This window comes from Parasteatoda tepidariorum, chromosome 12, assembly GCF_982258835.1.
Source record: "Parasteatoda tepidariorum strain Cologne lab strain chromosome 12, Ptep-v5.0, whole genome shotgun sequence".
NCBI classification, from domain to species: domain Eukaryota; kingdom Metazoa; phylum Arthropoda; class Arachnida; order Araneae; family Theridiidae; genus Parasteatoda; species Parasteatoda tepidariorum.
The window spans coordinates 30,986,639-30,993,299 of NC_141766.1; the positions used below are offsets into that span (position 1 = coordinate 30,986,639).

At 25.7% G+C, this 6,661-nt stretch overlaps 1 protein-coding gene across 3 annotated transcripts in view; it reads right to left on the reverse strand.

Annotated features, from left to right (window-relative positions):
- LOC107440903 (uncharacterized) overlaps window positions 1-6,429 on the reverse strand; it is a 134,539-nt gene extending 128,110 nt beyond the window's left edge. For 2 of the 3 annotated variants that reach the window (XM_087156160.1, XM_087156161.1), the window contains exon 1: window positions 6,224-6,386. The gene's annotated coding sequence lies outside the window, so the exon portion shown is untranslated. Of the gene's footprint in view, window positions 1-6,223 lie in introns of all 3 variants that reach the window. The other variant, XM_043040997.3, reaches the window with a different exon arrangement.
- Between the last annotated feature and the right edge of the window lie 232 nt (window positions 6,430-6,661).

The following is a 6,661-nucleotide window of genomic DNA, read 5'->3' on the forward strand; positions in this document are numbered from 1 at the left end:
GAACATGCTACGCTGCAAAAAACTGATATACTGTAATTTTTACTTTAATAATTATCGTTACTTTAATAATTTTTACAGTAATATTTATTTAATTAAGAGTATTGAATTTCTGTTAATTAAATAAATATTACTGTAAAAATTACGGTATATCAAACTTTTTTGTTCCGTAACATGCTCTGGTAAAAATGGTAAAAATTATTCCAGTAAACTTTTTACAATAAAAACCATTTTCACCGGAAAATGTCACGAAGCAAAAAATCTCATATACCGTAATTTTTACAGTAATAATTACCTTAAATTCACGAAATCACTCTAATAACGAAATATTACTTTAAAAACTACGGTACTATATTTTAAGGTGAAAAAAGGATTTTGCGGTAAAATGGATTTTCCGGATGATGCGCTCACTCTAAGTGTCTGTACTTTGTACCGAAATTTGATCCGATAATTTTTACAGTATATAAATATTCGAAATCTGGATTTATGTAACGTTGTGTAACACTATCATCACATGGGAAAATATTTTGAAATATAAACATATGCATAAATAGAAAGGCCATTTATTCTTCACGGAAGTAATAAAATTCTCTCCATCCCTGAGCATTGAACCATCAAGCGTAAGTATGAAGTGGGCATCGCTTAAATGTGTATCTTTAAGCAATCATTTTCTTTAAGAGCGAAGGTGAATGCCACCTACTGGCCAAACTGAAGATTCTTTTAGTGTTCTGATCAATGGTTAAGAGTAATTATTCACGCACCGTGTTATTAATTGTTTATTTCGAACCGATCGGGAAATAATCTAGAGCTTCCCAATTGTAACGTTATTTTATTTCCTTTTAACAATTATTTATTTACTTTCATAAAGTAGGCATAGTTGGTGAAGTACCGTTAGTTTAACTACTAGTTTTAAACTATCGTATTATCAGGGCGGCTACAACCGGGAATAGTTAAGAAAGTGGTTAAGAAATATAGAAGTAAATAATTATTTTCACTAGTTGCTGTAAACCAAAGTATAGTTCTAATTTAAGGAAAGTATGATGCCCAAGTTTATTCCAAAATAAATTGAAAATAAAATTTTGAAATTTCCTTTTGTCACTATCTTTTCGATTCACCCTGATTATGCACGAGTGAAAATATCGTATCTTCAGTTTCCTGTAGTTCATATCCAAATTTATAAAATCATATATCATATTTATATAATTAGTTAAAAAGCATTGGAGGTAAAGGCTGCAAGTAATTTCGGGAACCTACGGCATTGTTGTGGTGACGTGGTCAGCACTGCGCACTGAAAGTCGTTACTTCCTCGACAAGTTGGTACCCATTAATCTGGGGTCTGGGCTCGTACCCATCAAGCCACCAGTGAGAATCGAACTCTAGTTCTTCACAATGACAGTGCAGTGCCTTGACAGCTGAGCTATAGCGTGAGTATAGCGGCCCAATGTCATTAGTTACCCATATCCACATCATATATCCTATGAAAGCTAGTTGTTTTTTAATGCAATATTATTTTATAAGCAAATAAACAATGTATTAAATTTTAATTTTAATGGAATTTTTAGTTTTAGAAATTTATTTGTTTAAAAATGTTTAAGGTATTTTAAAACGTTTATTGCTTTTAAATGTTCTGAGCACATGCATAGTGTGCCAAAAAGAATGAATTTCATCGAGGTATTTTATTTTAAGAAGCAATGAAATTTTTTTCAAATTTATAAAATAAAGATTTTCATTCAATTTTCGTCTGACGTTAAAGGTTAAAAATACATTTTATGTTATTTTTTTTAATTTTAAAACAATTTTTATTTTAACAAGTATTAAATATAGTAAATATGCAGAAAACAAGCAAACTTTTTTTAAAGATAATGATAAAAAAAAACATCTCATAAAAAAATGTAAACACTTATTTTTCAATTTATAAATCATTTTTCATCTGTGGTATGATTTTTAATGTAGTATAGATATTTTGTATAGTTTATTTATATTTAATGTAGTATACATAAAAATGCTTAAACTTTAAAATATTCATTTTTTACTGCTTATAAGATAAGTCCCCGAAGTATCAATCGCAAATTTTAAAGAATTTTTTCTCACTCATATATTTTTAGTGCAAAACGATAATATTTTTAATAATATTATATTAGAAACGCAATCAGACTTATTTATTATGAGCTATGTTTTAACAAGATTCTAGGTTTAACTAAAAATTATTCATATATGGATTGTTTATTGTTTAAAAATAAATTATATAAACACTGTTATTGTGAACATAACTCGGATTTAACGAGAAGTTGTTCTAACCTTCTAGAGAGAATTGAAGCTGAAAGAAAAAAAATATTCGACTGTTCGAGGGAATTTCCTTCCATTTTATAAAGTAAAATCCCTTCAGGTAATTTTTTAAAAAATTGTTAATAAATTTCAAAAATTTCACGCTGAGAAAAAGAGGAAAAGTTTCTCGTGTGTTTTTCCATCAATCTCACGATAGCAGTCACTATCAGAAGATATTCTATGCAAACCATTGAATAGATTCTATATCTTCTGTTGCTCATGTCTTTTCCCGCACATTCCTGATCATAAGTTTTTAATATGCAGAGAGACACTGATGGTAAAGAAGCAGTCAAATCACGTCAGAACATCCTATAGAGCTTGCCGTTAAATTGCAAACTTCTCTGAAATTAATGTATGCAAGTCACAATGTTTTTCTTACAATGCGTGTTATACCTCAAATAACTGCCGATGTTCTATCACAAAAAGTCAAACATTATTCCAATTAGCGTGAATAACAAGATATAAATAGTAGGACGTTTTTTAACATTTTCTAAATATTTCATTTTTGAACATTATAGCTATTATTTTCGGCAATTTAGGCCAGATCGGGTTTAACGAACAACCTGATTTAACGAGCGAATTATCTCGCTTCCAGCGTTATTGTTATAAAGGAGTTCAACTGTATTTTTTAGAAAGTTACTTCAATTTTATAGACGTATCGATAAATATTTTAAGGTGCATTCAGATTCAGCGCAAGTACACTCCTGTTCAACGTAAGTTTACAACTGTAGTTTATATGTAAATTTAAAGTGTGCTCTTATGCTGTGAGGCTCAGTTTTGGTAATTAAAAAAACTGAAGGTTTGACGTCAAATATATCCATAAGTCGGACACCGGTGACGTCGGTGTCCGACTAAGTCGGTGACGTAGTCGGACATCATTGCATACATGATAATCTTGTGTCAAGAAATAATTAAATACAAAAAAGTTTTTAAGAGTTACACATCAGAATGTTAATGTAATTCAGTTGTAAATGGTATAAATTCAATTAATAATACATATAAAACACTTTCAAAGATGTAGTGCATATTTCAGACATTGAGTATTTTTCTGCAATTTTCTTAGAAGACTTTATTTGAAAAAGAAATATTTTAAAATTTATTTTCAAATTAAGTATTATTATTTTCAATAATTAAGTATCATTTTTAATTTTGCGAACAATACATTGATTCTACAATTATTAAGTCTTACAAGTTCATTATTTTTTATAATTTCATTATAAAGAGAGATGAGACTAGAAATGGTTTAGTTTCGATAAATTTTCGAAGTAACTTTTCTCTGTTAAATTTCCAATATTGAACTTATAAATGCGCTTTCGCTATTTTATGATATTTTTAAAGATTGCTTATTAATTTTTCAATAAATGAATTATGAATCATAAGAATAAAACTTTCAATGAAAGCCATCATTTATAAACCAAAAGTTGGAATATTAAAGAAGTTATTTATATATTTATACATTATTTTTAATAGAAAAAAACGAAGATATATTTTTATTTTTTAATTTTTATTTTAATATAATGAATTAACTTTGTACACAATGAATTGTTTAAAAAAAATTTACGGTAAAGGTTAAAAAACCTACGACAAAAAATATTTTTATGTGCAATTTTTACAAAAAATATTATTTAGTAATACATATTTTTCTGCATTAAATTTAAAAATTGCATATATTTCCTGAACAATTTTAAAAATGAATAAATTTCACATAAAGAGCGAAAATTAGCTACGATCATGCAATTATTCTAATTTCCTAACCAACAGTAACAAATTGGGCTTATATTAAATTCTATTAGATGCTTTTTATATCAAATGGAGTAAATCATAGAAAAATATATATATTTCGAACAACAATTCAATTTCACCTACCTTAATAAATTGGTTTTGTTTGTTGAAGACTAAAAATGGATTCAATACAATTTTTTAATTTACTAACAAGGTGATAGAAAAGACAAATATACACATACAAAACAAATTATTTTTATAATTTTTTGATATCATGAAAGGTTTTAGATTTACTGGATTTTCAAAACCAATTCTTTTGAAAAATTGTGAATATCATTTGTGCAGAAGATAAAAATTATTTATTTTTCTTCTAAAAAATAAAACAGACAATCGTTTATTTCAATTTTAGATAATTATACTCAATACCGTGAACAACCATATTATATCATACCGGTGAGCAATAACCAACTATGAAAAATTTTATAAATATGATTTTTCGTTTACGAATAGAAAGTAATTTTCAGATTATGAAAAGTATATTCAAAAATAATATCTAGTTAAATAAAAACTAATTGTTGAGAAGGTAAACGTCTTAAATTCATTTTATTATTATTATTATTTAAATAAAAATATTTATAATTAATTTTAATTAAAACGATATCTTACGCTAATATAAAATTATAAAAGGAAATTTTTGTTGAAATTTTTTTTTAAAACAGTTTATATTTTTGAATTAGTTTAAAGAAAAATGTTTTATTATGAAGATAAAACCTTCTTAATTTATTAGAACTTTAAAAAGATTAGAAATAAGAGATATTGGAAATTTTGATGTTAATTTTAATTAAATTCGTACTTAAATATCTTTTAGATTTACAAAATGTATCTCTGCTTTTAAATATTCATAAGCTATTTTGATTAAAAATAAACTTTTTGTTAATTTATTCCATGTAAAAAATAGTTATCAAAGTTATTTCTCTCAAAATATATCTACATCGATAACTAAAATAAGTAATAAATCATGACAAATTGAAAATTTGATATTAATTTTAATTAAATTCGAACTTAAATATTTTTTAGATATACAAAATGTATTTCGTTTTTTAAATATTCATAAGCTATTTCGATTGAAAATGAATTATTTGTTAATTTATTCCACGTAAAAAATAGTTATCAAAGTTATTTCTCTCAAAATATATCTACATTGATAACTAAAATAAGTAATAAATCATGACAAATTGAAAATTTAATATTAATTTTAATTAAATTCGTACTTAAATATTTTTAGATATACAAAATATATTTCTTCTTTTAAATATTCATAAGCCATTTTGATTAAAAATAAATTTTTTGTTAATTTATTCTATCTAAAAATAGTTATCAAAGTTATTTCTCTCAAAATATATCTACATCAATAACTAAAATAAGTAATAAATCATGACAAATTAAAAATTTGATATTAATTTTGATTAAATTCGTACTTAAATATTTTTCAGATATACAAAATGTATTTCTTCTTTTAAATATTCATAAGCTATTTTGATTAAAAAGAAATTTCTTGTTAATTTTATTCCACGTAAAAAATAGTTATCAAAGTTATTTCTCTCAAAATATATCTACATTGATAACTAAAATAAGTAATAAATCATGACAAATTGAAAATTTGATATTAATTTTAATTAAATTCGTACTTAAATATTTTTAGATATACAAAATATATTTCTTCTTTTAAATATTCATAAGCCATTTTGATAAAAAAAAATTTTGTTAATTTATTCCACGTAAAAAATAGTTATCAAAGTTATTTCTCTCAAAATATATCTACATCGATAACTAAAATTAGTAATAAATCATGACAAATTGAAAATTAACTAATTAATAGTTAATACCACGTTAATAATTACATCGCGTAAAAAATTTGCTTTAATAATAGTTAATAATAATGTGTTAATATCGAGCTAAATAATTCAACGAATTTATATCTAAATAAACATTTTAAATTTAAACTACTTACGGTATTAAAAGAATTTATTAGTTCCAAGTGTTGAGGTTTGGCTTTGAGAAAGATATGATGAAGTATTTTCTCATGCAAAATCTTAACATCCAATAAGTAAAGGGTGAATGGGCTTTTAATTTTTATCGATTAAGATAAATACTAAAAGTAAATATCCGGAGTACTTACCGGTATAACCCTTGTCCGGTTAAGAGCGATTTTATCAATATCCGAATCCTTCGGCCGGCAAAGGAACACGAAGATCTGAAGATGAGAGAGAAAAGAGAGGAGAGGAAAAACCGCTAAAACAGCTTAACTGTCTTGAAGAGCAAAGATGAAAAGTTGGTGTTTGAATGGTTGGTGCAAGTCGTTATGCAGTTCGTGTTTAGTAAGAAAGGCCAAGACGTCTAAAAATGACGTCACATCTCAAGGCATAAGGTCGAGTGTTTGGAGATTCGCTTGTGATTCGCTCGGACTACTGGTGCATGCAGGCTTTATGTATGGAACCCAAGATATTGGTTTGATTGAGGGTCGGAAATCAGTGTGGGGCAAAAATGTTTATTTTCAAAACACTAGGGTTTATCCTAAGCCCTTTGTTTATCAAGGTGTGCTCTACTTAAAATAAAT